Here is a 10,569-nt window from a genome sequence, read left to right as displayed (position 1 = left end):
TCACCGAACTGACCGCTTCTAAACTCGTGCACGAGAATTGACGTAATCCATAGCAACGGCGCGTCACTCTTAGTTCACTCTTTGTGATTTATCCTTAGTAAGAGTAGGTCTCAGCGGCTTTGTGAATAACTTTTAAGAAAAAACTCCTACGTAAAATGTTTTAGCGCGAGTTAGGAGCACTCCTAGCGGTAAGATAAAATGCTTTGTGAATACGGCCCCAGGTATCCAGGACCATGTGCCCGCTGAGCTACAGCCTTGACAACCTGATAGTGCTTAATTTCATAATGCATTTGATGGTGTTGCCTTTGATTCACGAATTCTCTATTCAGCCCACTGCACGCATTCTCCTTCATCTTCTGCAAGACACAAATGCAAACATAAGAAATGAATGAGAGAAATCATAACAATTAGATTTATCTGCCAGTTTACGTCTACCCGACGGTCCAAACAACAGTGGCGGTTGTCATATTAAATCTAGGCACTAAGGCCACATACAGCTGATGCTCATGAAGTAAGGCAGATAAGAAACTGATAACTACTGATTTCTCCTTTCCTGGCACAGTCCTTAACATATGTAATGAGGCTAAAAACTTATAACATTACATAACTGATGACCAGTCTAATGACCGTGAAATTTGCAGGCAGTATCGTATGATGTATGCACAAGCTAATATACTAATCAGAAAATTTGGTATGTGTTCATCTTCTGTGAAAATAACACTTGCTGCTTCTTGCTACAAAAGAAGCGGCATTCAATTATGGTATGAGGCTACAACTCAAAGTGCCTAGATGGAGTAGCGCAAGCCTTCCGTTTGTGAATGTTGATGTGCCAACTTGTCCTGCTGTTCTCAGAAACCTTATGTATAGATGTTAGGGCTGGGCGATATATCGATATTTAAAATATATCGATATTTTTTCAAACGCGATATGAAACGAGACCATATCGTCAATATCGATATAATTTAATTTGCGTTGAAATTACAGTACATTTGTTCCAAATAACACCAGTTTGGAACCGCGCCTGCCGCCTGCTATTTCGTAACTCTGCTTATGTCTCTCCCGCTCTGCCTCCGGCTCACAAACACAGTCTGCCATTATTAACATTATATATTATAATGTTCTTAAATACGAGGCGGAGGCAGTGTCTAGTCCACGGTTTATTCAACCATCAAACTGTATTCAATTCTGAACGGTAGGAATAGTAATTGTAAATCGAAACGGTAGGTAGGTATAGTAATGGTAACTTCAAGGTTTCTCACTCCGCGAGACCCAAACATAAAACATTAAAGGTCCCATGACATGAAAATCTCACTTTATGAGGTTTTCTAACATAAATATGAGTTCCCCTAGCCTGCCTATGGTCCCCCAGTGGCTAAAACTTGCGTTTGGTGTAAAACGAGCACTAGCTGCTCTGCTCGCCTTTGAAAAAACGGAGGCTCAAGCGCGCTGATTTGGAATGTCTTTAGGTCTGTCACAAAGCATCTAAGCTCCTCCCCTTACTCTGCCTGGCCCGCCCAGAGACGTTGGCCCGCCAATGAGACACGACCGTGCGAGCGCCACATGTGTGTGTGTGAATACACACACTGTAACGCAAGTGTTTCTTGTCGGTTCTTTGACGTGTCTTGTATTTCCACAACGAGACTGTAGCGGGGGTTATCTGAGCCATGGTTGAGAAGGAATTGGGGGAAAGGAACTTTGGCTAAAGGCTAAAGGCTATGTGCGCCTCGCCATTGTGATCCATCCACTGTAAACAGAGCGAATGGTACCGTGGCTGCAAGCTGCTCAGGGCCACACCCCCACCCTCCTCCTTGACCCGCCTCGCTCCTCCTCATTTGCATTATAGCTACAGACACCAAAACAGCGCATTTGGGGGAAGCTCAATGTGCGACTGGCTCGGAGTGGCTGTAACTCTGCACCACGGCAGAATTTCGGGAACGTCTTTGAATACTGTGTTAGTTGCCCACTAATACCTATATTAAAGAATACATAAAATAGCATGTCATGGGACATGACATGCAACGCCCCCCCACGCAGTCGTTACGGTTCGTAATATTTCGGAGGCGCACAGAGCTTTTGGCCATGATGTTATATATCATAATGTTCTCAAATACGAGGCGGAGGCAGTGTCTAGTCCACGGTTTATTCAACCATCAAACTGTATTCAATTCCGAACGGTAGAAATAGTAATATCAAATCTGCACGCGGAGCGCGCCGCCCCCCCCCCCCCCTCGACAAATATCGATATTTATCTTATATCGATATTCTGCTTGAAGATATCAAGATATGACTTTCGGTCCATATCGCCCAGCCCTAATAGATGTATGTGTAGACTACTGTGTCTTGCAACAAGTAAGGGATAATGGACCACGTTAGACTATCAAAAGTTAATACACGTTCTAGATGATAATGCGGCCCCAAAGCGGAGGGCCGATCCAATGTGTTGGGGGCGCCCTCTGGAGGCGCCCTTAATTAATTAACTAAAACATACGAAACAAGCAAAATTAAACCAAACATGTTCCCAAATGGAACGGAGAAGGAAGGGGGTGGGGGATTTAAGTTAGGGCGCACTGAAACCCTCACCGTAGTACGCAGGACAATGCGACAAAGCCATCTATCCCACTCTATAGAAAATATCGAGATGTATATCGCCATTCAGCCAAAAAATATCGGGATATCATATTTTGCCCATATCGTGCAGTCCTTATCTGAATACAGACGTCGCAAAACCTCTACATCCAGCTCTCCAACAAGAAGTTGACAACGAAGACCTTACGGATGGCACAAGCAGGCGATTTGTTCACTGATGCATTTCCAATGCAAAAACCCTGACAACCAATTGGAATACAGACGCTGCAAACCCTCTCCATCCAGCTCTCCGAGAAGCTGTTGACAACAACGGAGAGCCTACAGATAACACAAGCCCGTGATTTTTTCACTTGCTCCAAATTAAACGGTAAGGGAACTCATTTCAGACAAAGCATCTTTGCACTTTTGTTTTTTTCAAAGGCATCTGATGGGTTTGCACAAATAGGAAGTAGGCTAATTATATTTGAGGTTATCTGGCACAACATTGTATTGGTTATTGTTGGTGGCATCATTGCATTTTTTTTTTTTTACAAGCAGTCGCAGTTGAAAGAACTAAAATATTACTGACTGGCTATGCAAACTGCAGCTTACTGATGTTTCATGAATGGTCTTAGTGAGTTAATATTTCTTTTTATGGAGTTTCTACAGAATTTGCCTGTTTTGAGTAACCTTTGCCCTTAAGAATTCAATACACGTCAACAGAAAATAACCTTGTTGTCCTGGAGATGTTTTGAATAGGCATGCCAATTTCAAGGCCCTCGGTCAGGACTCGAGTGTGTTATGAACCATTGATACTTTGTTTCTGAATTGTTTTGTTTTGTTTTGACATGATTCTGTATTTTGTTTGTGGTCAAGGAAATCTAATTTGTTTTTGTCAATCAGACCAGCATGCGTGGTTAGCGATGTTGATTGGTGATTGGCCCATTCCTGATTACACGCAGTATATAGCGCAGAGAATTACGCGCAGAGGGGGCTTGACTCTACCAGCGCCGATCCGCGCCCGTGGATGCCCTATCGTTTGGACGCCACATCTATTCCAGAGCTTTAGTGGACGTCGTGTTTTTTTGGAACGCCAACACCTTCACCTCCTCCCTCGTGACGCGGACGTCTCTTCACCCCCTCCGCTCTTGTGGACGCCTGGGTTTTTTGTATCGTTTGGACACTCTTCGCTTCCTCCCTCGTGATGCCCTATCCTTTGGACGCTCTCCGACGCTCCGTGGTCGCGATGGACTTTGTGTTTAGGGAACCGTGTAATCTTTGATGTAACTTTGTGAATAATAACATGTCTAAATAATTCAGTTGAAGATAAATATCGGTAACTCATCTATGACTCTCTGTCTGCCTTTGCTGCCACTTTTGACACGTAACATAATTGGGGGCTCGTCCGGGATCTGAACCGGTTTTGATGAGTCTTTGGCATTAAGCAATTTTGAGAATTCAATTGGAATCCAACTCACTCAACTGATTATCATGGCAGCAGCAGTGCAAGAGTTTTTGGAGTTACCTACTGTTACGGGTCTGCGGGAGTTAAAAAAAACGGACTTGTTGGAAGTTGCAAAATCGCTGAACCTAGTTAAGGTTAATGCAAGCTACACAAAAGCTCAGATTGCCAAGTTAATAGCACAACATTTGTATGATGAGTCTTTGTTCACAGGTGAAGATTTAGCTCCGTTTGTAGACGTTGATGGTGACCCTCAACCTAAGCCTAGCTCTGAAACTGAGTTAAAAATTCGCCTAATTCAGTTGGAGAATGAAAGACAAAAAGAAGAAAGGCAGTTTGAACTGGAGAAATTGAGATTGGAAGGAGACAGAGAGGATAGAGAAAAAGAAAGAGAAAGACATGAAAGAATGGAAAAAGAACGAATGTTGATTGAACGAGAAAGAATTGGACTGGAAAGAGAAAAATTAGAAAAACAACTTGAGTTGGCAAAGCTAGAAAAAGCAGAACCATTAAGGGGAAATAGATTCAGTGCTAGCAGAGAAGTGAGGTTAGTGCCTCCTTTTGATGAGCTGGAGGTTGACAAATATTTTCAGCATTTTGAAAAAGTGGCTGAGTGTTTAAAGTGGCCTACAGAATATTGGCCCTTGATGCTGCAAAGTGTGATAAAAGGAAAAGCACAACGAGCCTATTCAGCTTTGTCTGTTGATGATGCCTCAAGTTATGATGTGGTTAAGCAAGCCATTTTGACAGCTTACGAGCTGGTTCCAGAGGCATATAGGCAGAAATTTCGTGGTCTCAGAAAGACTGATGACCAGACATATGGTGAATTTGCTCATGACAAAGAGGTGTTCTTTGAGCGTTGGTGTGCATCTAAAGCTGTCAATAATGATGTAAGATTGGTGAAAGACTTGATGCTGGTTGAGGAATTTAAGCGGTGTGTTAAGGATGATATTAAGTCTTATCTTGATGAGAAAGATGCGTCCACACTACGTGAAGCTGCTAAGTTTGCAGATGAGTATTCACTCACGCACAAATCTAAGTTTGGGTCTCATGATCGGCTATATCCACCTAAGAAGAGTGGTAGTAAACCATGCTTCGCACATGCCACGGATGTTAGGGAGAGAAGTGCTTATATTAAGAACAAGTTCAGTGACACCAAGAAAGAGGCCCCCACAGGCCCTATTTGTCATTATTGTAAGAAACCAGGTCATGTTCTGTCTGAGTGCCTAACTCTTAAAAGAAAGCAGGAAAAAGAGGCCTCGCCTAACGCTTTGGTGAACTCTTTGACAGAGATGCCTATTGAGTGTGGTTCAATGGAATCATGTTGTCCTGACATTGCTAAAAAAGCTGAGTCATCTGATCTTCTGAGGGAAGAGTTCCTTCCTTTTGCGTCTGAGGGATTTGTTTCTTCAAGTGAAAATTCTGCTCCTCAACCCATTCGAATTCTCCGCGATACTGGGGCTTCCCAGTCGCTTTTGTTAGGAGAGGCATTGCCCTCCTGTGACAATGAAGACACTGAAATGGGTGACTTCATTCTTGTTCAGGGGATTGAGGGGAGAATTGTAACTGTACCTCTGCACTCTGTGTTTCTGAAGTCAGACTTAGTAACAGGACAAGTTAAAGTGGGGCTTATGTCCAGCCTCCCTATCAAAGGTATTTCTCTTTTACTCGGCAACGACCTAGCTGGTGGGAAAGTTGTCCCCTCGGTTCAGTTAACCTCTAAGCCGAGCACTGAAGATGAGTCTAATTTAGACATTGATATTTTCCCTTCATGTGCAGTGACTCGAGCTATGGCCAAAAAGGCAACAGAAGAGGAGGACTCTGTGCAATCTAGCACTTTGTTAAAACAAGACCATGATCCTTCAGAGCAGGGGTCAGATCGTGGCTCTAGTAAGAGTTCAAGTTTTGATGAGCTGTCGGATACATTTCTTAGCACAGTCTTTGAGAAGTACAGTGGTAAGTCACCACAAGACACTGGGAACGATGTACAAGTGTCTGATGATTTATCTTTGTCAAGAAAGCAATTGATCACTGAGCAAAGCCGTGATCCAGAGATTGCTGGATTGAGAGAAAAAGCTCTCCCAGATGACGAAATTGTCAAAGTACCAGTTGGTTATTATCTTAAAGATGGGGTTTTGATGCGGAAATGGCGTCCCCCTGATGTTCCTGCCAATGAAGATTGGGCAGTCGTCCATCAGGTTGTCGTACCTAAAGTGTACAGGAAGGACATACTTACTATGGCACATAGCTTACCTCTAGGTGGCCATCTTGGTGTTAACAAGACTGTTAACAAGGTGATGAAGCAATTCTTCTGGCCAGGTTTGCGCAAAGATGTTGCAACCTTCTGTCGCACTTGTCACCCTTGTCAAGTGGTGGGTAAACACCAGTTAGACCCTCCTGTAGCACCATTGAAACCGATCCCAGCCTTTGGTGAACCTTTCTCCCGGGTTATTGTGGATTGTGTAGGACCTTTACCCAGGACAAGAACTGGAGATGTGTACACTCTGACTATCATGTGTGCCTCAACAAGGTTCCCTGAAGCAATTCCACTTAGGAATATCAAAGAAGTTACTATTTCTAGGGCCTTAAAAAAGAAGAGAAGAATAGGGAAAAAGAGAAAGAGAGGAAGGAAAAGACTAGAGAAAAGAAAGAGAGAAGAAGGAAAAAGAAAGGAAAAGAAAAGGAAAAAAACAGAAGGAAGAATAAGGGAAGAAAAAAAAAAAAATAAAAAGGGAAACAAAAACAAGATTGTTAAACTGGAGTTTAATCTTGCAAGAGTATGATATGGTAATCAAGCATATCAAGGGTAAAGATAATGTCATTGCTGATTGTCTATCTCGGTGTTAAGATGTTGAAATTGTAGATAGACCTGTCTGAAAATTTTGATCTATCGGATCAAAATTTTCCCTTTTAAGGGGGAAGGTGTTATGAACCATTGATACTTTGTTTCTGAATTGTTTTGTTTTGTTTTGACATGATTCTGTATTTTGTTTGTGGTCAAGGAAATCTAATTTGTTTTTGTCAATCAGACCAGCATGCGTGGTTAGCGATGTTGATTGGTGATTGGCCCATTCCTGATTACACGCAGTATATAGCGCAGAGAATTACGCGCAGAGGGGGCTTGACTCTACCAGCGCCGATCCGCTCGTGGATGCCCTATCGTTTGGACGCCACATCTATTCCAGAGCTTTCGTGGACGTCGTGTTTTTTTGGAACGCCAACACCTTCACCTCCTCCCTCGTGACGCGGACGTCTCTTCACCCCCTCCGCTCTCGTGGACGCCTGGGTTTTTTTGTATCGTTTGGACACTCTTCGCTTCCTCCCTCGTGATGCCCTATCCTTTGGACGCTCTCCGACGCTCCGTGGTCGCGATGGACTTTGTGTTTAGGGAACCGTGTAATCTTTGATGTAACTTTGTGAATAATATGTCTAAATAATTCAGTTGAAGATAAATATCGGTAACTCATCTATGACTCTCTGTCTGCCTTTGCTGCCACTTTTGACACGTAACAAGTGTGAGACACTGCTTCAGAGACTAAAAGGGAAAGTTGCAAGAGTAAAAGAAAAACATCAGTTACACCAAATATGTCAAACCACTTGGGTGTCTTGATCACAGTACACATAATCATATCTTTTATTTTCTCTCTTACTACAGGCTTTTTACAATGTATAATGGACTGCACAACTAATTGCCCAAACAAGTTCTAGCTTTTGTGAGGGAAAATAACCTTGAAATGACGGGTACATGAATTGATCCTGGCAAAAACATCAAAATGGCACCCAAGCAAAATACACAAATAAGGTAAAACGAACATGAACCTTGACGTTCCAGTTTCTGGGGAGCCTCGAGCGCGAGGTTCAAGAGCAGTTGACTGCTCGAGCAATACACTGCTCCTGAACCAGGCGCACGAGCCTCCCCAGGGAAGATGCTCATCTTCCGTTGATGTAGTTGGCAACTACGGTCGTACTGACATTTACAGCAATAAGCTAATAATTATTTCATATTATATACAACTCTTGGTAAGTAGACTAACACGAATAGCGATCATGTTTGACTGTCGGTCTGTTAGCAACTTTAGTTAGACCATATTCGTTCATAGATGACTAACTAGATATACTAACTAACGTTAGCTTTATCATCAATGACATTCAGCTAAACTCTGTGCCAAATTGCTTATGGCTACTACTGCTATGCCAGGATAAGTTATTGCGGTTATCACAGCTGTGTATATTTACTTCACATTAACGTAGTCTATGTTTATATTAGGCTACGTTCATATACGAGTAACATTAAGAAACAACATTGCTCATATGGCCAACTTAAAATGTCAAATTGCCAAAGAATAGCAGCTAAATGTCCGTTATATCAGAGACAGCTATTGCGCTCGAGACATCGTTTGATTTGATTATCAAAGTTCATGACAGGTTCTAGAAGGACATTGATAAAATATTAACGATTTCTTGTTTACAAAATTGTTCGTTTGCTTAATGGTAATGTAAGTAATGGAATTTTTATACCAATAATACTATGAATGTCATCCATTATATTCGTTTTAGTCCCATTTCCCAAGAAATAACGTTGTCACGGTCACGCGCTGCGTCCCTGACTAGCAGCTGAACCCTGCGAAACCGTCGCGGGGAAATCCAAATCATTAAAATGATACATTTACTACGGGAAATCGACCCGTGGACATGTCGGCCCATCTACATATTGTACCATAATACTAAATAAAACCAAATATTAATGACCCCCTTCACCCAAGCCTCCACAGGGGCAAGAAAAAAAATCGAATGTATGAAGTAACGCGCTCACTAACTAGACTTCTTTATATAACTTAACTGCGTGCTGAATCCAACGTATCGTAATATTTTTTCCTGAAAGAAAGGACAGCACTGTTGCATTCAAAACTTTGAATCGCCAACCACGGACGTTTCCCTTTTTCAGCGTGTAATGGCCTTGAAGAAGCCATTACACGCTGAAGGGCGCGCGGCCCGAAACGTCCGTTGTCGGCGATTCAAAGTTTCGAAAGCAACAGAGTGCTGTCCTTGCTTTCATGAAACCATAATACTCAACAACTCCATTTCTAAATTACACTTAATTGGGAAACAATTTTGCTGCTTACCTTGCTATGCCACATGTAAATCCCTTGGCTGTCGGGTGCAGCCTGCTGGCAACGACGACGAATGTGCACACTGCACAGAAGTGCGCCCCCTCATTACAAATGCATTGAACCGGAACTGAAATCACACGCAGCCTCTATTTTTTTAACCAATCTGATCACAGTTGATTTAGGCCCTGTCCACACGAAGCCGAAACGGGCGAAACCGTTACGGTTTCGATCTATCCGGTTTCGAAGTATCTCCGTAAAGACGAAGCCAAGCGAAACCGGATAGATCTGTAGAAACGCTGTAGTAAACATTCCAGGCCCATAAGGGGCGCTGCTTCTGGTACACAAATCCAGAAGAAGAAGAGGCGAGCATGCGCATAAAGGCTGCCCCCCGAACCACTAACAACACAAACAAACAGCTCTTCTACGATGGCGAACTAGATTCTCAATAAATAATGGCTTAGCAACCCAACAAGGGACATGATATGCTGCAGAACGATTACAAGCTTGTAGTCCGCCATCATCTTTTTTGTTGTGATTTCTGAGACTCCGCGGGCTTAAGAGCCATTGGCTAGGAGGTCGAGGGGTGGGGCGATGATGTCATGGTTTGCGGTTTCAGTCGGTTTCAGGCGTCCACACGAAACCAAAACGAAACCGGATAGATTTGAAACCACCTCCGAGGGTGGTTTCAGAAGTTTGCGGTTTCGGTCAGCGGATTCGCCGGCTTCGTGTGGACGGAAGGCCGAACCGTACAAGACCTTTGCGGTTTCGCCATGAAATCGGCTTCGTGTGGACGCCAGGTGTGGCCATAATAAGAATGCATGTGCTTTTTCAACTTGAAGGGACTTTCAAATGATTACATAACTAAAAACGAAATGTTAACATTCAAATACACATTCACACAGAATGCACGGTTTTAATCAAAAATTAATTTAATAAATAGATTTGACCTCCATCTGTTTATTGGATAAACGCATTTCCCAATCCCATGAGCCTTTGCTCCATTCTACGTCAATTCAAGAACAAACAAAGAAATTAAACTGCAGTTCGTATTTTTTATTTATGACCATGAAAGTTCTGTAATGCCTGAATTATGAAGAATTAAATGTAAAGTAAAATAAAAAATTATAAATATAAAACCATGAATGACATATAGAGAGTAAGTAAGTGGTATAAATATTGGTGGGACGTTTGTCTATACCAAAGAGTTTATCTTGTCGATTTTCACGGGGTGTAGAGCCTAGCCCAGGGCATATCTTGGAATACTTAAGAATCGGGCAAGTGGCGCTTTTAAATTCCCCAAATGATTCAAGGTGGCCCAGATTGTACATTATGAAAAAGCGTTTCCATTCTTTAACTTTTTTTCATAGATGAGGGTTTACTAAACGAGGACTATTTTGTATAAAACACTTTTTTAGGGTTAAGGGTTGTCCA

The 10,569-nt window shown here is 42.5% G+C and overlaps 1 long non-coding RNA gene across 2 annotated transcripts; it reads right to left on the bottom strand.

Moving 5' to 3' along the window:
• Positions 1-218: 218 nt before the first annotated feature.
• Positions 219-10,056, bottom strand: LOC132469984 (uncharacterized). Of its 2 annotated transcripts, none has more exons than XR_009528538.1 (4): positions 9,931-10,056; positions 9,151-9,323; positions 3,297-3,380; positions 219-356 (listed from the first exon to the last, which is right to left on the bottom strand). It is a non-coding gene; the product is annotated as an uncharacterized LOC132469984 (long non-coding RNA). The 2 variants fall into 2 exon arrangements; XR_009528537.1 differs by having other exon boundaries at positions 225-356; positions 3,256-3,380.
• Between the last annotated feature and the right edge of the window lie 513 nt (positions 10,057-10,569).

The sequence above is a fragment of the Gadus macrocephalus genome, chromosome 12, assembly GCF_031168955.1.
Source record: "Gadus macrocephalus chromosome 12, ASM3116895v1".
NCBI classification, from domain to species: Eukaryota; Metazoa; Chordata; class Actinopteri; order Gadiformes; family Gadidae; genus Gadus; species Gadus macrocephalus.
Note: the sequence above shows the minus strand (reverse complement) of the source record. Positions and strands in the feature narration are given on the sequence as shown.